The sequence below is a fragment of the Vicugna pacos genome, chromosome 15 (assembly GCF_048564905.1).
Source record: "Vicugna pacos chromosome 15, VicPac4, whole genome shotgun sequence".
NCBI lineage: Eukaryota > Metazoa > Chordata > Mammalia > Artiodactyla > Camelidae > Vicugna > Vicugna pacos.
Window position 1 is genome coordinate 44,618,742 of NC_133001.1, and position 22,411 is coordinate 44,641,152.

At 34.8% G+C, this 22,411-nt stretch overlaps 1 protein-coding gene across 11 annotated transcripts in view; it reads right to left on the reverse strand.

Annotated features, from left to right (window-relative positions):
* NCOA1 (nuclear receptor coactivator 1) overlaps positions 1-22,411 on the reverse strand; it is a 212,411-nt gene that overhangs the window by 113,565 nt on the left and 76,435 nt on the right. The window contains exon 3 of one of the 11 annotated variants that reach the window (XM_072938131.1): positions 16,723-16,807. The exons of 8 other annotated variants lie outside the window; for them this stretch is intronic. The gene's annotated coding sequence lies outside the window, so the exon portion shown is untranslated. Of the gene's footprint in view, positions 1-12,654; positions 12,688-16,694; positions 16,808-22,411 lie in introns of those variants that run through there. 2 more of the 11 variants (XM_072938132.1, XM_072938135.1) reach the window with 2 other exon arrangements.

Below are 22,411 nucleotides of genomic sequence, written 5' to 3' on the forward strand. Positions count from 1 at the left end.
CGCCAAACCCAATCTGTCGTAACTCTCTATGCCCTGGTCAAAAGTGACATGGTTAGGGTTAAGAGAAAATGTTATATTAAGTCTTGGGTTAGCTAATTCCAATAAGCTGAAGGTCTTCAGACTCAACTGTAATAAGAGAAAATATTCAAAATTTACTCTACTCTTGATGGCTTTGGAGATTTAACATTTAGCTACCTAAACTGGAAAGGTAAGCAAGGGAAGAATACAAGGAACTAAGATTTTCAGGAAGATAGCTCTGGCAGCAGAGCAAGGGAGGGAAGGTGGGTGCTGTGATAATCTAATTCTGATACAACAAGTAGGTGGACTAATGCAGCAACAGTCAGGGTAAATGAGACACTGGACTAAATCAGCAAGAGGTGGGGGTGAAAAAGAGAGGCCAAATTGTCTGTATGTATGACAATTTTTGTGTTTATTGTGTAAGTCTTGAAAATAAATAAAAAGAATAAAACAAAAATCACCCATAACTATTTCATCTAGAATTAATGCAAACATTTGTATATCTATTCTTCTACAAATATAGACACATAGTTTTTTTATAGTTTTGTTTTAATTATAGTATAGTGTGCATATTATTTAAGAGCATCATTTTTCACTATATATATACATAACTTCTCATATTATTAAATATTCTTCTGTGTCATCTGTAACATATTTGTATATCACAGTTTTTATGCAGTGCAGTGGTGCAGGACTTTAGATTAGCTCGGATTTTTTTGCTACTAAAAACAATGGTATGATGAAGCGTTTTTCTGGCTAAAACTGTGTTTACATTCAGGATTATATTCTCTGAATAAGGTCTACAAACACCAAGTTTCCTATTGTGGGAGTTTAGATGTATAATTAATGCCACTTAGTCAAGATTGAGTTTACAGGAGATAGGTGTCTGAGGGAAAAGTCAATGAATTCAGTTATGTACACATTAATTATGAATATGACATTCAAGTAGGTAAATCCAGTTGACTTCCAAAGTAGTGGGATACAAAGGTTTTGGGAATCAATGACATTGACAACAGTGGAATAGGCAAGATGACCAAAGAAATGTATGAAGAGAGGAGAATGTACTATTATGGAAACACCACCATATTTAACATCACTAAAGGCTGAAAGAATAAGTACAAAAAAAAAAAAGAGAGAGAGAGAAAATGAATAAAGGTAAGAGGAAAACCAGAAATTGAGGGTAAGAGATCATAATCTTTAGTTTTGAGAATTTCTTTGAACCTGACAAAACAATCACAATCCCTTTAAAATAAGACAAACTTAGAAAATTACCCAATGGTGGTCAAGAGTCCTTGCTAAAATAAACCCCAATAAGGCACAAATACTTCCCCCTAAAGACACCAGGAATTCAACATATCCCAATACCACCAGAATCACTGATCTTACATGCTTTTACATTCAGTATGTCTACCACCCTCCCCCAACTTCATGCCGTAAAGGTCCAAACAATGAAAATTTCTACGTAAGTTTGTGGGACAGTATCATAAAGGGTTTTTTGCTTGTTTGTGTTTTTTTGGGGGGGTGGGGAAAAGGCAGAGGCAGGGAAGGGGTGGCCTAAAATTGCTTTTCTCTCTTCAGAGTTTCAGCCAGTCCTAGTATACTAAGATTTATTATCACAGCAAACATGTTCACAATTTCAACCTCATTTTACAAACTTTCCTAAGTATCTTTTTCAGAATTAACTTTCACAAACATGATTTCATTTTTCCTTTTTTCTTTCTAGATTCTGCTTACCCCTCAGAGATTAAGATCTTTAGTCCCCCAACAACTGGTTTCCAATATTTCCAAATACCCACATCAATTTCCCCACTTTCCCCAGCTCTAGTCAGGGACTGCTCTTGCAAAAAACCAGTCTTCATATGGATGTACAAGCTGAGCTGCAGGAGATCAGAATGTACTCCTACATCAAGTCACGTTCTTCTGGCTGCCAGAACATGCAGAGATACTGCTTGCCTTGAAGATATTTTTAAAGACCAACTTCATTATTCCTGTAATTCCTGATATCGTATTACCTATTACAATTATCCATTTCAACATCCTCTTCTTTCTTCTAGACTCACATTCCTCCCCTGCCAAGGAATTCTTATTCATTCTTTTTCTTATCCCAATTTTGCCACTGGAGTGGTCCTTCCTTTCCATGTTTTTAGTATGTTGTTTTATTGGGAAGGGGCACTAGAAAAAGATAGAAAGAAATCTCAACTCCTACATATACAATTTTGTTGACTGATATCAAATCCAAACCAGAGCAACGTACTATACCAAGTTAAAACTATGAATGTAAATAAGCCACTCAAACAATTTTTCATCACATTGAGTAAGAATGATGAGAGAAAGAGAAATGTATAAATAGTGATATTCACCCCAACTCACAAATCATCATTTCCATCACTGTTTTGTGCCATTCCCTTTCTCTTCACTGTAAGTATAACCTAATGTGACAAAAGCCCCTTCCCCAAGTGGACCACAGGTTCCTTGAGAGCAGGAAGGATATGCTTTACTTACTGCTGTATTTCCAAAGCTTAGGGCAGTGCTTGGCACCATGTATATTCTCAGTAGAGATAGTAAGCATGGCCCCCACTAGCACCATCAACTGCTCTCTCAGCATCATCCTAGACCAAAGCTTTCTAAAATCTTCTATTTTAGGGGGGGATACTTTGAATCTGATACTGACCATACACTGTGTGCCAAGCAATATATTACAGGTTCTACTTGATTTTGTTTCTTCAAAATCTTTGTGAAGTAAAAATAATTATCCTCCTTTACCAGTAAGAAAATAAAAGCTCAGAAAAGACAAATTACTTTCTTACAGCTACACCGTAAGCAGTTGTGTAGAGTCATGCCTATCTCACTGTAGATCAAGGCTTTCTTTGACAGACTGACTACCTGCATTCAAATATCAATTGTGCTACCTACTGGCTGTGCAGTCTTTAGATAACTTATAATTTCTCTGTGCTTTTATTTGCTCATTTATAATATGGGGATGGTAACAGTCACTACAGGGTTGTTTTAAAGAATAAATGACAACATATGTGAAGGATTTAGACTAGAGCCCAGAACATAAAAATACTAATAGCTAGGGTTATTGCATGCTACTTATGTATGCTACCTTATCTTCAATAAGCATTAGCTATTGATGTCTAATTATTTAAGTGTACACAAAGAAACTGTCAACTTTTTCTACACCAGTGGTTCTCAAACCTTGTAGTGTATCAGAATTATCTAAAAAGCTTTTTACAATACCTACAGGCCTTGTACCCTGGAGTTTCTAGTTTGTGAGTCTGGTTGGGCTCTATAAATCATTCTTTTGAAAATGTTCTAAGAGGATTTCCATACCTTGAGATAAGCTAAACTATAGATCATAAAATATTTCTGCTACATAGCATGTAAAATTGTTCAATAAGATGTAAAAAGTGGGAAAAAAATCCAATCTCCAGTGTCAGATACATCATAATGGATGCAAGGGGAAACCACTAATGTCAAGAATGAAAACAAATTAAGACAGCGGATAGAAAAGCAAGCAGTGAAGCTGCCAGATACTCCTGGTAACCTAGGAGTGGGTGTGACCAAGGAAAAAGGCTGAGGCCTTCTAAGTCAGAACAGAGACCATCAGACAAAGTTAAAGCCCAAGAAAAACAACAACCCAGGAAATGAAAGAATTCAAACATTAAAAACACCTTAAAGACAAATAACAAGGAAAATCTACCTCAGTTTTAGCAAACACATGAGAATTTGTGCCTGAGTCAATTATATTATGTGGATGTTCTTAAAAACTAAAAGTGAGAATTTTAAGTTAAAATCCATGTTCACAGACCCCCAACTCCAAGCACATACATAGTAGAAGGAAATAAAAATCCCCTCTAGAGAAAGTACCCTGAACTCAAACTGAAAAGAATTCCCACAATTACAGAGGGTTCCAAAACAAAATGAGTTCACAATTCAGAAAGAAAATCACAAAACACACAAGTAAACAAGACACTATCACAAAAACCCAACAAAAATAAACAATAAAATTTGTTGCAAAAATATCCTGTAAATTTTCATATATTATAAGCATCAAATATAGAACATCAAATATGTTTAATAAAAAAGGGGAATAGATGAGTGAGTTGAAAACATCAGTAAGGTTTAACAGAATATAAAAAATGAACAGGCAAATCTGAAAGAGAGTCAAATACAACTGAGAGAACTGAAAAACAAAAATAAAATCACAATGTTAAGTAACTAAAATACACTGAACAGAGTCAGTAACCTGTAAGACAAAAATGACAAAATTATAGCAGCCTATACAGTCACAGAGAAATGAAAAATATGAGAGGTAAGGAGACATGGAAGAGAGAATGGGACAATCACTACCAGAAAGACTACATTCTCTGATCACAATGCAATGCAGTAAAAGTCAAGAAGAAAATAAGCATAGAATTGCCATACATTTGAAAATTTTGAACTTCACCTCTAAATAACTCACAACTCAAGAAAAAATTACAGAAAAAAAATTAAAACTAAGAATGAAACAGTAATGAAAATACTACATTTCAAAATTATAAAATGTGAAAGCAATACTTAGAGAATGTATTCCCACAAATGCTTTTATTAGGAAGAATGAAAAATAATGAGCTAAATGTTTAACTAAAAAAAAACTCTCCTTATCTAAAAAAAAGGTTAAAAAAGAGATAAATATTAAAGTATAAGCTAATGAAATGGAAAACAAACACAAGAAAGAGAATGATAAACACAGTGATGTGCTGAATATCATGTACCCACTGAAATGGTATGATGAGAAGGGTGCTTCCCCTCCATGGTATTCCTTTCATAACTCCTGTCTGATCATGAGAAAAACATGAGACAAACTCAGATGGGGGACATTCTATAGCATACCTGGTCAGTACTCCTCAAGGCTGTGAAGGTCACGAAAACAAGGGAAAGCTAAGGAAGTGTCACGGACTAGCGGAGACTGGCGAGACATGACAATTAAATACAGTGTGATACTCTGGGTTGAACTCTGTACCAAACAAGGATATTAATGAAAAAACTGTTAAAATCAAAAAAGTCTGGAGTTTAATAAGACAATGTCAATGTCTTATCTTTGACAAAATGTACCACAGTAATGCAGGATGTTAATATAGGGTGGGGGAGGTGAGGGGCATTCTAGAGCTCAATATCCTGTTTTTGCAACTTTTCTGTAAGTCTAAAATTATTCAACAAGTTTTTTTTTTTAAACTAACTCAGACAGATATAAAAAGAGTTAATAATCCTACATCAAGGAGACTAAATCAATAGTTAAAAATTTTCTCCAAAACCATGAGTCAGTCAGTTTTGTTTAAAAGTATAATATTTGGGGACTGAGTGATCAAACTACTTAGAATTCACTCCATATACAAACTTGGTTTTGTGTTCTTGGTGTAAGACTGGTCTTCAAGGTGTGTTATATTATGAAAAACAAGAAAATACAGATAAACAAAGAAAAGAAAATTCAATCATAATAATTTAAAAAAATCTTCTCATTAAGCAAACAGTTGAGTTTTATTAAAGTTTTCCTGAAAGAAAATTCACTCTATGAGGCCAGTATAAACTTAGTACCACAACCAAACAGTATTAAAAAAGGAAGTAACATGTAAATCTCACTTTTGAATATTGGTACAAAAGTTGAAATAAAATAGAGGTATCTCTCACAATCCAAATCTCAGCACAGGCAATGAATTAATACAGTAAATTTTAATAAAGACAGTGCTGATATCCTTTGTTATTCCAACTCACCTTATTAGTTTATAAAATGTATCAAATAGGAAAAAAAAGATGCAGTGTCCTTTGATGCCCATATACTAACTATTCCCTCTCCAAGACTTAGGAAACTCCCAGGGGTGCCACAGGGTGCTTTCAATTTGAGGGAAACAGCAATATATGTCTGTCAGACGTCACATATACTGTTTCACAGTTTCAATAACAAATCACACTGCATTCCTTCTGATGATCTCTGATCTTTGTGAATCTGAGTTTATGGCAGTTGCTGTGATAAAAAGCAAGCAAAGTGTGGAAATCAACATGGAACAAGAAATGAGGGTGGCAGTGCCCAATCTGAGTCCAGGATTCAAAAAGTTATGCAATACTCTCAGATGCACACATCTCATTAGTAAACTGAGCTTATTTAAAAATAAAATTAAAATATTACTTTTTCTTTAAATTTATGCATATTATTTTTTCAAACAGCTACTAAGTTGTTAGGACATAAATATTATTAAAAGTTGTTTGAACCTAGCAATAAATGTAGCAATTAGGTATTTTTTTGACCTAGGGGCACTATGAACTGGGAAATTTTGGGAATCTCTGAAATAGTCATTATATCCTTACTAAGTCCTTATTTATATCTGTTATACTCTTACTATATTCAAACTAAGAATGCCCAAAAAGTGTAGATAGTCAAAGATACCTACATTAATAAACTGAATACAGTGATGAATGAAAGATTTATGTACCTGAGCTTATGCTGGGAATACAAGTTTGATTTAACATTATAAAGATATAAATATTATTTACAAAATTAAAAGATAAAAGGAGAAAATCCAAATGATCATTTTACTAGTTACTGGTAAAACATCTGATTAAATTCAATATTCTTGATAAAATTTTTAGAAAAATCTTTAAGATTTTTAAGAACCTCCCTACTTTATAAAGGACACGTAGAGAGCACAGAAAATACTGTAAATAACTGTGAAACAGTTGAAGCATACACTTTAAAATGAGAAACAAGACAAGGACACTGATTAATCACCACCTCCATCCAACTTGTATAGGTCTGTCCAGCCCAGTATACAAAACCGGGTGGGAAGTAGAGGGGAGTGAAGATATTGGTATGGAAGAAACAAAACTTGGCCAGAAGATGGGAAAAGAGAAACTGGGTGATCATACATGGCAGATTTTGTGGGCCAAACCTGAACATTACATTACTTCTACTCACACTCTACTGACTAGAAGTCATATTAAGTATACATACCTAATGCAAGGGAGGCGGAAAATACAACCTAACTCTACGCAGGAAGAAGAGAAAATTTTTAGTGTACATCTAGCCACCCTATGCCACAAACCAAACTAGAAAATAATTTAGCACTTAAATTGAATGTGCACATACCCTATGACTCAGCAATTCTAGTCCTAGGTAGAGAAGCTTTTGCACAGGTATACCACAAGACATGTATTAGAATACTCATTGCAGTATTGTTGATAATAGAAAAAACAAAACAAGTGTGTCAATCAACAATAAGACAAATCTTCACATATTCATAGCCTTGAAAATAAACGTTGTGCAGAACAATGTAAATGAATCTTAGAAACCTGAAAGTAGGTCTTAAGAACACATTCAACATACCATTTTTTATAAAGTTCAAAAAAAAATCAATAATTATCTAGGCATAGCTACATGTGCAGGAAAACTTTTTAATTAAAAAAATAACAGTCACAGAATTCAGCATAGTGTTTACACCTGGGGAAAGACAGAAAGAGGGATGTGTTGAGAAAGGCTTACACAGGGAGTTTCCACTGTACTGGAAAAATTCCACTACTTAGGTTAGTGTACATACTATTGCTTAGTTCATATTAACATACTAAACAATATTTTTACATCTATTATTTAATGGAGGGCAATAAATTTTTATTAAATGGATTAAGGAGATTCTAGAACAGTGTTTTATGGAGAATAACTTAAATATTTCAAATATTCAATTACTTCCTTATTTTTTAACCAAAATATATTGTCTTGACTACCTAGAGAGCTACTATTCAAGAAACTACTAGTTATTATATAAATGTAGCAAAGAACTAGAGTTTATTAAAAACCTTTACCAGTTAACCATCCAATTACTTGTTCCTATTCTTCCCCAACCACACGACCATTTCAAGAATTGTAATTAATAAACAACTGACAGCTATGTTGAAGTCTCAGTGCTCTCCCTGAATTTTAATTATGGTGGGTATTTTTTGAAACTACAGAAGTAGTAACAATGAACAATTAAGGGGGGAAGACATAATAATTCCAAGCAAGATTAAAATACATGCAAAGGAAGAAATACTTGTATTCTGACCTCTTGGGTAAACATGGGAGGAAGGAGGAATTGTTTTCCAAAGAATGATCTCTAGAGGAATCCCAATTAATAAAACTGTCAGGGGAAGAAGTGGGATTAGGATGTTCAGGAGCTATTAAACCCTTTTCTCCTTTTGTTTAAAATGCAGCTTCACTGACTGAGTATAAACAAACAGTATTCCTTTGTAAATACTGAAACTACAGAATCATGGAAAGCTTTCCATGTAAACTGAATGATATTTTAAATATTCCATTCTCTGGTAACTTTGCAACAAACCTTAATAATACCATATATTACTTCTGCATTGTAAGATGATAATTTGTACTGAAATCTTGAAAACATAGACTACTTGGAAAGAAAATCAGTCTGATCTGATGAAAATGGAGGTACTCAATATTACCTGAGGTACAGAAAATAAACAGTCTAATTTCAGTAATTCAGATTCTATGCATATCATAAAAAGTGTCATAAATGCAATCCAAAGAAGAGATTTACCATGGGAGTAATAAAAGTAAGAAGCAATAAGGGTTGGAGAACAGAAATTAAAATGTGGCTTGAGAGGCAGATATAGGAGGAACCACCATCACTGAAAGAATCTGTTATCCAGAAAGGAAGCAAGAAAAGGCAGGCTCAGCTACAACAGTAGCAATATCTGGCGCAAGAACATCCCAATTAATGCCACTCTTAAGACTATGGGGCAAATGAAAACAAAGGCACATACTGTTTGATGACAAAATGAAAAATGACGAAAGGGAAATAGCAGATAATCTCAATGTTATCCTCAAGAAGTAACCAATACTTTGTTGGATTTTTAAGACTGATAGACCAAAAAAGAGAATGGGGGGTGAGAGAAGAAAGGTAAATTATACAACTAACTGAACCTAAAGCTGTAAGGCATATAAAAATGATTAATCATAAATAATAAGCAGATAAAAAGGGCTGTGTGTAAGTTATAAGATATTAACAAAGTTTTATTTTAAAACATGTAGTACATTTTAACCATAGCTAAGCCTCCTATTTGTGGGGCTCTGTGCTTGCCCCAGTAGCCCCACTACGTAAAACATTTGAAGTCCTATCTATAAGAGCTTAAATTTGACATCCGCCATAAGTTCTTCCCAGGAAATAGTCTTTAGTACCTTCCCACTTTGAACTTGCAGTTTTCACTGTCTTTATCACAGTAGGTACTAACTATACATTTGATGGTTAGAGATGATTTACCAGTAATCCGACATCTGTTATCTTCGAATATTAAATTTCACCCTATAAAGTTTATAATAAAAGTATGTTGGTTTCACCAAGTAGAATAAAATTCCATAATAAGAAGATACTATATTTTATGCCTCAGAGTAGAATAGTGGAATTTTATAGTACAATGATATAGTAACATTAATTCTATTGAGTATCTGTTGAGTCATATGTGTAAACCAGTCATCAAATTCTAACTGCCCACTTTCTGTATTTCCACATCACTGTCAAAATTAGCATCATTCTTATAGCACCAGACTGACAATTTAGACAAAATTAGTATATCTCCCTCATATTTGTCTCCAACATTAAATCACAAAGTTCTGTCCATTCCCTCATCAATCTCTAAGAGATTTAGATTCTTTCTATTTATAAATTTTTGTTCACATTCTCATCTTCTGTGCTTGAACCTGGAAACCACTCTAACTCATTTTTCATGCAGAACAGTATCTTTTGTTTTTATTTAGTCACTTCCCTCCTAATTAACTCTGTGTTTTTTTTAACTGCATAGCTAAACAAGTGTAAAAAGTATATTCAATGCCTTACTTCAGTTTTTCCCTGTCTTTCCTTCTTCACTACTCTCATAAGGCTATGGTGTTCTACTTATTGGGATTATCCCCCATCCTCATATATATGCATAGCATGTACATTTTCTTCAAAATTTGATCAAAATTCACATTAAGAATATGTGTCTTTCACCCTATTCTGATCACTGCTCCCTGATTTTTCTAATTTACATATTATTTAATACTTGTTCATATGCTTTGTTTTCCCATGCTGCACTTAAATACAAAATTCTATTATACAAATTTATCCCCGGCCATAGCCATGCATGTTTCTTTTTAATTTAAACTTGTTAATATTCTTTATACTAATTTCAATTTCTTATTAAACTAATTTCAGTTTTTATATAGCTAATTTCATTTATGAAAATACTAAGGAATCTGAATCTTTTTTCCTCACTGAAATTAATTTACTTACTTGGTACCTGTGATGGTTAATTTTATGTGTCACCTTGGCTAATTCACAATGCCCAGATATAGATTTGCTATGAAGGGTGTTTTTTTGGTTTTTGATGAGATTATAACATTTACATCAGTAGACTTTGAATAAAGCAGATTATCCTCCATAAGGATAATGGGTAAGCCTCATCTAATCAGTTGAAGGTCTTAAGAGAAAAAAGACTGAAGTCCCCCAAGGAAGAGGTAATTCTGCCTGTAGACTGCTTTCAGACTTGAGCTACACTCAACTCTTCCCCAGGTCTCCACCCTGCCAGCCAACTCTGCAAATTTCAGACTTGCCAGACACCATAACTTTGTGAGCCAATGCCGTGAAGTCATTCAATCATTCAATCAATCAATCATTCAATCAATCTCTCTCTCTAATACACACACACACACACACACACACACCCTATGGATTCTGTTTCTCTATAGAGAAATACAGTACCCCAGAGTTTAATGTCTTGTTTGGTGACTAAAGGGGACACAAAGATAGGTCTCTCCTGCCCCTCAATCAATTTATTCAGTTAAAAAAATACATGGGTGCCTGCTGTGTGCTACATTCCGAAAATTCAAAGTTGATCTAGACCCCTATCCTCAAGGACCTGGGGGCAGGAGAGGTTTAGCTGAAGAAAGAAACAATTAAAATAATGTAATAAAGATCATAAGGTAATAAGCTCAAGATATTATTCATGGGAGCGTAGCGGAGGGACACATAACTGAGGTTTCTGTATCAACTGAATGTAAATTGCCTGTAACTAAAATATTGTTCATCATATAGTCACCTTTGGAAACCAATTACATACCTTAAACATACAGAAATAAAACAAAAACATTTAGAAAGCACAGAATGTGAAAATCAATACAACATAAATACCATATTATTAATATTCTTCTGGAGTGGTTACTTTGTAAGAACTGAACTGGCTGAGGAATCTTAAGAGTAAGGTTTAGAATACTGAAGAATCCTGTTTCAGTTTGAAAAGCCAAATTGATTAACTGGAATTGGAAAAATACACACAAAATTTCATAGTTCATAAATCTGAAGCACAGTATATAAAATGAATATTGTAAAATGGGATTATTCTTTAGTTTTTTGAAATGTACATTAAATAATAAAATCCTTATTTTTGAAAGCATCTTAAGTATATATGAAAAGTGATTAAAATTTAAGTTCATATAAGAAAACTTCCAAACAAGTTTATACTGTATAGCACAGGGAACTATATTCAATATCTTATAGTAACCTATAATGAAAAGGAATACATGTATGTTCATGTGTGACTGAAACATTATGCTGTACACCAGAAACTGACACAACATTATAAACTGACTATACTTCAATCTTAAAAAATGAAAAAAAAAAGAATACTTCCAATTAATTTGCTGTACCTTTCACACCTGCAACTATGCTATCTTATATTACCAAATAATATAAAAATTTAGGATCTATGTTCATAGTGTGAAATATGACCACTAAATTTAAACATTAAAAAATCATTAACTTAAGAATAACAGTTAAATCTTAATCAGATAGTGAAAATAGTAACTAAAACAGAATCTTCTTTTATTTTGGCTTGGGTCTTGTGTTTAAGGAGATCTTCTAAATTTCCAGTAGTCTGAGAATTTATAATATTTCATAACTCTATCAGATTAGCATACTGACAACTAGTATATAAAAATTGTTGTTAATATTATTGCATGATATTTTCTTCTTTGAGTTAGTTATTAGAAAGAAAAGCATTTTCCAACATTAATTAAACTGATAATATTATTAAATGCATACAATCTCATAATTTACCACAAGTATTCTTTATCAATTAATAAACCTATTATCTCCATATCAGGCACAAAGTAAACATCTGTTAAACAAATGAACATAATGTTCACAGGCCTAAGAATTCTGTAGTCAGAAGTCTTATGACCTTGCTCCCAAACCCCACTTCAATATGGACACTGCCAAAGGTGTACTTTTTTAATGGAGATTTAGAGATTTTCCTTTGGGGCTATCGGGGCCCTCCATATATACTACCTCTAAGAAACTATATTACTAGTATCATGCTAATATTTCATGAAATAATTGGAGCAAATTATTAGAGATCTCTGTTGTACCCATAAAAGCCTTGTATTCAAATATAAATACACTGCTGCCAAGCTAAAAGCTCAACCACCTCTGTGCAGAAGCCAGAAAGCTAAAAAGGCCCTAAGAAATCAATCAGGATGCCACAGAGCCACACTGGGTCCCCTGTAAATTTAACAAGGAATAACTAATATCCATAAGTAAGTCATGTCACTTCTAGAAGCTTCAATTTCCTCACCTGTGAAAAATGGAGGCTGGTCACTCCAGGATTCTATAGAAAGCAAAACAAATTTACCTTCAATATTCTGTCAGAAGGTAAGATGCATCAGAAGCCCTATAAAAATGGTTTTTAACATTGTTTGGGTGATGGACAGCTTTGAGATTCCAATAAAAGCTGGATGCTTCATCTTAAAAGAATTTCCACATGGACAAAACTTTGTATACAGTATCAGGAAAGTTTAATGACCCTCTGAAGTGGTCTATGGAACTCATGTTAGAAATTTCTATTCTGTAAATTTAAATAGAATTCAATAAATTGGGGATATGTTAATAAGTTTGAAAACAGAGTAGCACTTTGTACTTAAATCTTTTGATTTTTTTTAAACAAACTAAATTTCAAACAATAGTAAAGATGAATCAACTATTTTTATGATTATCAAAGAGAAACATAGTTTTGAAGAACTGAAAACTACTAGCTCAGGTAATTAAACTATGCTGGTAAATCAGAGTTCCAGATAAGTGATACCCAAAACCATTTTGATTATATGTCAATCTCAATTCTAATGAAGCAATGATAATGAAAATATTTACTTAGAATTCCAAATTTAAACAAACATGTTCTTGTGATTCTTTTTATTTAGACAGTCCATTTGGAGACAGGCCTTCAATAAAAATATAAACTAAGTGCAAAATATTTAATTGTTAAATGGCTTAAATTTCTGAAAGATTAAATAGCAATCATGTATTTTAAGAGTTGAACACAGTCTAATCACATCTTAATTTATAATTAAGATTAAGTCTATTAAACTGCAACATAAAATTGCTCATTATTTGTATTACTAAGAAAATTAAAGAGTTTTCCAATGTAAAGAGAAAGAAAGTAGAGGTGCCTGACCTATCACATGGAGGGAAAGAAGGAACAGTTTTACAATTCTCTAGAGACTAATTAAATCCAGGCAAATAATACTGGTGTTAAGATTTTATAAATCATCCTCAGAATAAGCCAAAAGGATACTAATATCTGCTCACACAGTAGTTCAACATAGAATTTTTGGGCAAGCTTCTCTTAGGATTTCTATTGTTCAAAATGGGTCCCTGGAGAACCAGCAAGAAGAAATTCTATGATTATTTTCTGATGCAACTTTCTAGTACTGGATTTAAGGAGAAAAATGGCTCTGTCCCAATTATGATGGCAATATCCCTATCAGGAATATAAAAGTAAAATGGCTACAATTTCTGATGTATACCTTTTTTGTATTTTTAGTTAAACAATATCTAATTTTCTTAAGGAAGTTTTTTTCATTAAGTTATAAAGTCATAAATTAAACCTTATTATAAATCACAAATTACATTTCGTAAAGCTCGAAAGAGAAAAACATTTAAACACATTTATATATCCTACTTACAGTCACATGAAATTCTATATTCTCCAATGTTTCACTTACAAATTACTCAGGGATTGTGAATATACCACTGTTTACTTGAATAATTGTTCATTTACCAGGAAATGAAGCAAATATCTGGAACTTAGTATACTGTCATCCTTATAAGCCTAATTTATCTTCTAGATTCTTACTTCTGTTTATCAAAGAATGATTCACTTACTAAAAATTACAAATTAATCAGTAGCAGAGTTAAATTAGAATCTATATTCAATCAGAAATTGACTATACTTCAATTTTTTAAAAAAAGAATCTAGATTTAATGCTTCTCTCCTTTTCACTTGTTTCTTTAGATTTCTAAGAAATCCTACTTAGAGCTGCAGATATATTGGGGGAGGTCCTATAGAGCCTTATAGATTTCATATGTAAATGCCTCTATGCCTGATAGCAGGAAACCAGTTCAAAAAATTGGGGTTTTACTTCCAAGATTTGTCACTAACCTGCTTTTGTGACATCAGGTATAGAACAATGTCTTAGGAACTCAGTTTTTGCTATCTGTAAAATAAGGATATTGGAGATGATTTCCAAGGTCATTTCCAATTAAAACACTTAGGAAGTCTACATTTATGAAATACATGAATGAGTAGCAGAATTAGAGTTAAGTCCATTTGAGACTATAGACACAGGTATGTATATAGGAATAGAAAATAGTAGAGAAATGTGCAAAAAAATTGTTTATATTTAAAGTTTCCTTTCACAATTTAGGTTTGCACTTAATGATTTAACAGGCCCAGAAAGCCCACTACTGTCATCCAAATCCCCAGCACCCTCCTTTCATGCTGTCACTATTCTAATGTCCACGGGAGTACAATCTAAGAGTGTCTTGCCTCCCGATATAACGATTCCCATATCGGGTTTAAGATGAACTGATCAGTCCACCTAGATCTGGGGTTGGCAAACTTTTCAGCAAAGAGCCAGATAGTAAATATTTCAGGTTTTACAAGCTAGCCAATCTCTGTGGCAACTACTCAACTCTGCCTTTGAAGTGCAAAGGCAGCCACATATTATACATAAACAAATGAGCATGGTGGTTTTGCTCTAATAAAGCTTTATCAAAAAACAGGCTATGGGCAGGATTTGGCCCATAGGCTGTAGTGTGCCAACTCCTGGTCTTGATAACACCAAGAAACAAGATGGTATAAACCAACTATTTGAAAATTGTTCAGAGTCCTTTCACAGCCTAGTATAAAAGAGAGCATGATATAGTAAAAAGTACCTATGCAAGTATTCAATACATATTAGATGCTTACTAAATATAGATTTCCTTTTCATTCTCAGCAGTGTCATCCCTCAAGATTTACTTCTAGAAATCACTTATTCTGGCCCCATGACAAGAGCTGGCCTTTGATTCTTCTTGACCTTGGCAAATATGTTCCTGGTACCCTGTATCAAGATTTTAGTGCACCTTCATTCCTTTCCCCACCACCCCCATTAATCCGAAGCAGCAACTTCACAACCTTATCCATCTGAGCCTCAAATGTCAGTATTACTGTCACTCATTAATGGCCCAGGGAAGATGGTAAAGAAATACAGAAGGAAGGCAGACAAAGAGGTTAGATTCAGGTGCACAGGTGAGCGGTAGCATTACCTCCTTTCCTGACTCTAAAAAGGAGCCAGGTGCTAACTTACTGTTAATTTAAATGAAAATATTGTCTACTCTAGTGAGAACAAAGAACGTTTCACTTTATGCAAAGTGCTCCCTAATGAAAGAACTCAGGTCTAACAAGGGAAAAAAACACAATAAAGCTTTATTCTTATGCTTTTATTTAGATCACTCTGCCTCCAGCTGTGAAACTGACTGATGTTTTTAAAGCTCCAAGGAGCCTCTACTAGTAACCATGGTTACTGCTTCAAAACAGTACAAAAAAAAAAGTAGGAGGGGATAGCAATTTGAGGAGAAAAACAGTTTTCCTGATTTTCACCAAATGAAGCTACATATAGTAACAAGAGACAGGCTGATGGCTGGGCAAGAGCCTCAAGATTGTCACTGAGGTGCTTGAGTTCTCAGCTCCACAAGTCTAGTACGTTACTGGATCATTTTATCTTATCCAAGGGTGGTCTCCAAAAGCAAATTTAGTCATTTACAATGAACAGTATTTTACAAACTCAACTAATATCCTTGCCAGGAAGTCAGTGAATTTCCTTTCTAGCAGAGTAGTTTACTAGGGGGAAAAAAATTAAAAGCACAAGGTTCCTTAGACGTATATGAATCTGAACCTAAGACAGTTTTAATATATACAGTTTTAATATAAAGCTGCCCAAGTAATTCTTCTCATCCTCTGTTAGTCAAAACGTTTTCATCAGATGTTCAAATTCCTTAGTAACCTTTCAGTTACTTAATAACCTTCTCAGTTATTAAATAATTCATACCTATGCAGTGCCTATCATGTTCTAGGCACTGCATAAGATAATGGATACATCACAATAAAGAAAATAGATACAACTCATGCTTTTATGGAGCTTACAATCTAATGGGAAGAGAGACATTAAATACACAATTGCAAATTGTGTTAATGTGCTAGGAAGGTAAAAAATCTAAACGCTATTTATTGGGATATCAAGAAAAGCTTTTTAGAGGACGCCAAGATGGCAGAGTAGGAGGACACTTGTAGCTCACCCTCTACCACAGATACACCAAGACTCACATCCACGGACCCACTCAGCCAACCAGAGCACCTCCGGAACTCCAACAGAACACTGTCCTCTTCAAAAGACAAAGATGCCAAAAATCTGGTAGGAGAAAGGAAAAAAAGAAAGACGAATAGGCAAAACGGTGTGGGACCGGTCCCGCAGGGAAAGAGCGGCAAATGAGGACTGGCACTCCTTCACTGGGTCTCCACCCTCCAACGGAGAGGCCAGCAGGACGGAAGGGGAGCTTCCGAGGCTCGGATCTGTACGGAGTAGCCCTTGATCAAAAGAACCTAAGTTAAACGGGCACAGAGGGTCCCTGCGACACACAGCCCGAGACCTGAGCTGGGCGCTGGGGGCCGGGACAGGCTGCTGGGCGGAGGACAGGGACGGCTGTACTGAAGGCACCCCTGGGGGACTGCAGGGTGCTGTGCAACGTGGATGAGTGCGTACACAGGGCAGAACTACCTGGGTCCTCCATAAAACAGCACGGCTGATGTGCCTTGAGGGGAAGAGTGCATACCCCATCTCTGAAAACCCACGGAAGGTTTTCGGGGAGAGGCGGGGCTTAAGTGCAGCCGCCATATCCTCCTGTGCTTGGCACCCAGGTGGTGGCAGGGGCGAAACCTGAATCTGCGCCTAGGGTCTCCACAGCCTCAAAGGCCAGACAGTGACTTCTTTGCAGCCCAAGTCAGATAGGATCCTTCCGCCCTGGTGCCTCGCAAAGTTCGCGCTGCCAGGACAAACAAGGAGCTGAGTTTGGACATGAAGCAGAGGCGGGGCTGTTCCGCAGTCTTCCAGGGGTCGCCTGCAGAGCGCCGACCTGGGGCGGAGCACAGGGTGGCGCAGAGCTGCGGAGCTACCGGCTCAGGGAGATGGCGGGTGGCCCCCCTCCCCGAAGCGCGCAGCGACACAGAGCTGCGGAGCAACCAGCGCCAGGAGAGGGCGGGTGCCCCCACCCCCTTCCGGCAGGAAATCTGTGCTGGGAGGGGGTGCGATCGCCTTGCCGACAGGCACTGGGAGCAGCCCAGATGAGGGCGCCAATGGAGGGCCTCTGGAAATAGCAAGCTGTGTTCGCGAAACAGGGCGGAGACAGAAAGACTTCTCATTAAGAGCATACGGTCTCCAGGAAAACACCCCCGCCCCTCCCTTTTTAATCTGTTTTTACCTGTTGTATTTTCTATTACCTTTTTAATTTTTACTTTTTAAACAATTATATATCCTCCCAGTTTTAATCTCTTTAAAATTTTTCTTTTAAAATAGTATTATTTTTAAAAATCCACATCATGTCATTTTTTCTCTCTTGGTTTTGATCTGTTATTATACACTTTTCTCCTCTTTTAAAGGTTTTTAAGAGACAGCTCAACCTGATTGCTATTCTGCTTCAACTTGCTCTTCAATTATTCATTATACACTGTTTTCAAATCTTTTTTTCTCCCCCTTTTCAAAATTCTATCATATCTTTTTTAATGTTCTATTTTTTATTATCTTTTTAATTTCTACTTTCTAAACAATTGTATATGCTTCTAGTATTAATTCCTTTTTAAATTTTTCTTTCTAAACAATTATATATGCTTCTAGTTTTAATTCCTTTTAAATTTTTCTTTTCAAGTAGTTATATTATTTTTTAAAAAATCCACCTGATTTCATTTTCATTTCTTTTGGTTTTCATCTCCCGTTATTGATTATAAGTAGGTTTCAAATACCGTTTTTTGATCTTTTTTCTTTTAAGGGTTTTTTAAAAAAAGACGTCTCAACTCAAATGCTAGCCTGATTCAAAATGCACTTCTACAATTGATTATACACTGTTTTCAAACCTTTTTTTCTCCCTTCTTTTAAAATTCTCTTTCTCTGTCTCTCCTTTATTTTTTAAGTTTTATTCCTACATAAGCATTAGATAGGTAAATAAATAAACTCCTTTAAGGACCACAATAGATAACTGATACTCCATAAGCCACAGTGCCAGAGAGATATGAGCAAGATGAAGAAGCAGAGAAACCATTCCCAATTAAAAGAACAAGAGAAATCCCCTGAAAGAACGATCAATGAAATAGACATCAACAGCCTACTAGATCAAGATTTCAAAAAAGGAGTGATCAAAGTATTGAAGGAACTAAAAGAGATAGTGTTTAGAGATATAAAATATGTCAAAAATGAAATCAAAGCTATAAAGAAGAACCAAGTAGAATTAGTAAACTCATTTGCTGAGATGAGGACGGATCTAAAGGCTGTGTAAAACACACTCGATAATGCAGAGGAACGAATTAGTGACCTAGAAGACAGGACAACAGAAAGCACCCAATCAGAACAACTGCAAGATAAACAAATAAAAACAAGTGAAAGCAACATAAGGGACCTATGGGATAATACAAAGCGTGCCAATCTTCACATAATAGGGGTCCCAGAAGGGAAAGAAAGATCAAAGGGGATTGAAAAGGTTTTTGAAGAAATCATGACTGAAAACTTCCCAAACTTAAAGAAGGAATCAGATATCCAAGTACAGTAAGCTCAGAGGGTCCCAAACAGGAAGAATCCAAACAGACCCACACCAAGACATATCATAATCAAGATGGCCATAGTCAAGGATAAAGAAATGATCCTAAAGGCAGCAAGAGAAAAGCAAAGAGTGAGTTACAAGGGAACCCCCATAAGGCTCTCAGCTGATTTCTCTACACAAACACTACAGGCCAGAAGAGAGTGGCAAGATATATTCAAAGTCCTGAATGAAAAAAAGATACAGCCTAGGATACTTTATCCAGCAAGGCTATCCTTTAGAAGGAGAGAGAAAGAATTTCAAAGACAAGCAAAAACTAAGAGTTTAGCAACACTAAACCCATGCTAAAAGAAATACTGAAAGGTCTACTCTAAATACAAAAGCAGCAGGATGCTACAGAAAAGAGAAACTCATAACTAGAAAGGTGATAACTCATGAGTTACAAATAAAACAAACATGAAATTGTAAAAGAAGACATCTAAATCATTAAGCATGGAGAGGGAAGCAAGAAAATATAGAGAATTTTTTTCTTTCTTTTTTAAATTTTTTGTTTTCAGTAGGATTGGTTCGAGATATAGTAATGGGCTAATAGACTCACAGAAAAGGGTAACCACAAGCCAAACACTTACAAGGGAGTCACAAAAACTAAATAAAATCCATGACAATATAGAGGAAAATTACCAAACCACAAAAGGAAGAAGAAAGGAACAAAGAGGAAATACCAAATCAACTGCAAATATAAGTTCAAAATGGCAATAAACATACATCTATCATTAATTACTGTAAATGTTAATAGACTAAATGCTCCAGTCAAAAGACACAGAGTGGCAGATTGGATAATAAAGCAAGAACCTTCAATATGCTGCATACAAGAGACCCAGACCCACTTTAGGGAGAAGGACACATATAGATTGAGAGTGAAAGGATGGAAAAGGATATTCATGCAAATGGAAAAGCCAAAAAAGCAGGTGTTGCAGTACTGATTTCAGACAAAATAGACTTTAAAACAAAGGCCATAAAGAAAGATAAAGAAGGACATTTTATAATGATTAAAGGAGTGATACAAGATGAGGATATTACACTTGATAATATATATGAACCCAATATAGGAGCACCTAAGTACATAGAACAATTACTAACAGAGATAAAGGGGGATATTGATGGGAATACAATCAATAGTTGGAGATTTTAACACTGCATTAACATCACTAGACAGATCTTCCAGACAGAAAATAAATAAGGCAACAGAGAAACTAAATAATACAACAGAAAAGTTAGATTTGGTGGATATTTTCAGAGCATTACACCCCCCAAAAAAAGGATATACATTCTTTTCAAGTGCACATGGAACATTTTCTAGGATTGATCATGTACTTGGGCACAAAAGAAACCTCAACAATCTTAAGAAGATAGAAATTGTCTCAAGCATCTTTACTGACCACAATGCCATGAAACTAGAAATAAAACAGAGAAACAAAGGAGAAAAAAGGAAAGCATGGAGATTAAACAATATGTTGTTAAAAAACCAATGGGTCAATGAGGAAATCAAAGCTGAAATTAAAAAATACCTTGAGACAAATGAAAATGAAAGCACAACCACACAAAATTTATGGGACACAGCAAAGGCAGTGCTAAGAGGGAAGTTTATAGCGATACAGGCTTTCTTCAATAAAGAAGAACAATCTCAAATAAGCAATTTAACCCACCAACTAAAAGAACTAGAAAAAGAAGAACAAAAAACCCCAAAAGGCAGCAGAAGGAAATTATAAAGATCAGGGAGGAAATAAATAAAATAGAGATTTAAAAAGCCATAGAAAAAATCAATCAAATTAAAAGCTGGTTTTTTGAAAAAGTAAATAAAATTGACAAACCTCTGGCCAAACTCACAAAGAAGAAAAAAGAGAGAGCACAAATTAGCAAAATAAGGAAGGAAAATGGAGAAATTACAACAAATAAAATAGAAATACAGAATATCATATAAGAATATTATGAAAAACTATATGGAACCAAACTGGATAACCTAGAGGAGATGGACAAGTTTCTGGAAACATACAGTCCACCAAGACTGAATCAAGAAGAAACTGACCACTTGAACAAACTGATCACTAGAAATGAAATTGAAATAGCAATAAAAAAAACCTCCCTACAAATAAAAGTCCAGGACTGGACGGCTTCACTGGGGAATTCTACCAAACATACAAAGAAGAACTCTTATTAGTCCTTCTCAAACTCTTCCAGAAGACTGAAAAGGAGGGAATACTCCTAAACTCATTCTATGAAGCCACCATCATCCTGATACCACAACCAGGCAAAGACACTACCAAAAAAGAGAATTATAGGCCAGTATCACTGATGATAGATGCCAAGATCCTCACCGAAATATTAGCAAATAGAATCCAACAACACATAAAAAAGATTATACATCATGACCAAGTGGGGTTCATCCCAGGGACACAAGGGTGGTTCCACATATGCAAATCAATCAATGTAATACATCACATCAACAAGAGAAAGGACAAAGACCACATGATCATCTCAATCGATGCAGAAAAAGCATTTAATAAAATTCAGCACCAATTTATGATAAAAACTCTCACCAAAGTGGGTATAGAGGGAACATACCTCAACATAATAAAAGCTATATATAACAAACCTACAGCCAGCATAGTTCTCAATGGTGAAAAACTCAAAAGCTTCCCACTAAAATCTGGGACAAGACAAGGATGCCCACTATCACCACTCCTATTCAACATAGTCCTGGAAGTCCTAGCCACAGCAATCAGGCAAGAGAAAGAAATAAAAGGGATCCAAATTGGAAAAGAAGAGGTAAAAGTGTCATTATATGCTGACGACATGTTACTATATATAGAAAACCCTAAAAGGTCCACACAAAAGCTACTAGAGCTGATTGAAGAATTCAACAAGGTAGCAGGTTACAAAATTAATGTTCAAAAATCAGTTGCATTTCTTTACACTAAAGATAAATCAACAGAAAAAGAAAGTAAAGAAACAATCCCCTTTAAAATAGCACCCAAAGTAATAAAATATCTGGGAATAAATCTAACCAAGGAGGTGAAAGAATTATACACAGAAAACTATAAACCATTGATGAAGGAAATTAAAGAAGACTTTAAAAAATGGAAAGATACTCCATGCTCTAGGATTGGAAGAATCAATATTGTTAAAATGGTCACACTGTCCAAGGCAATCTA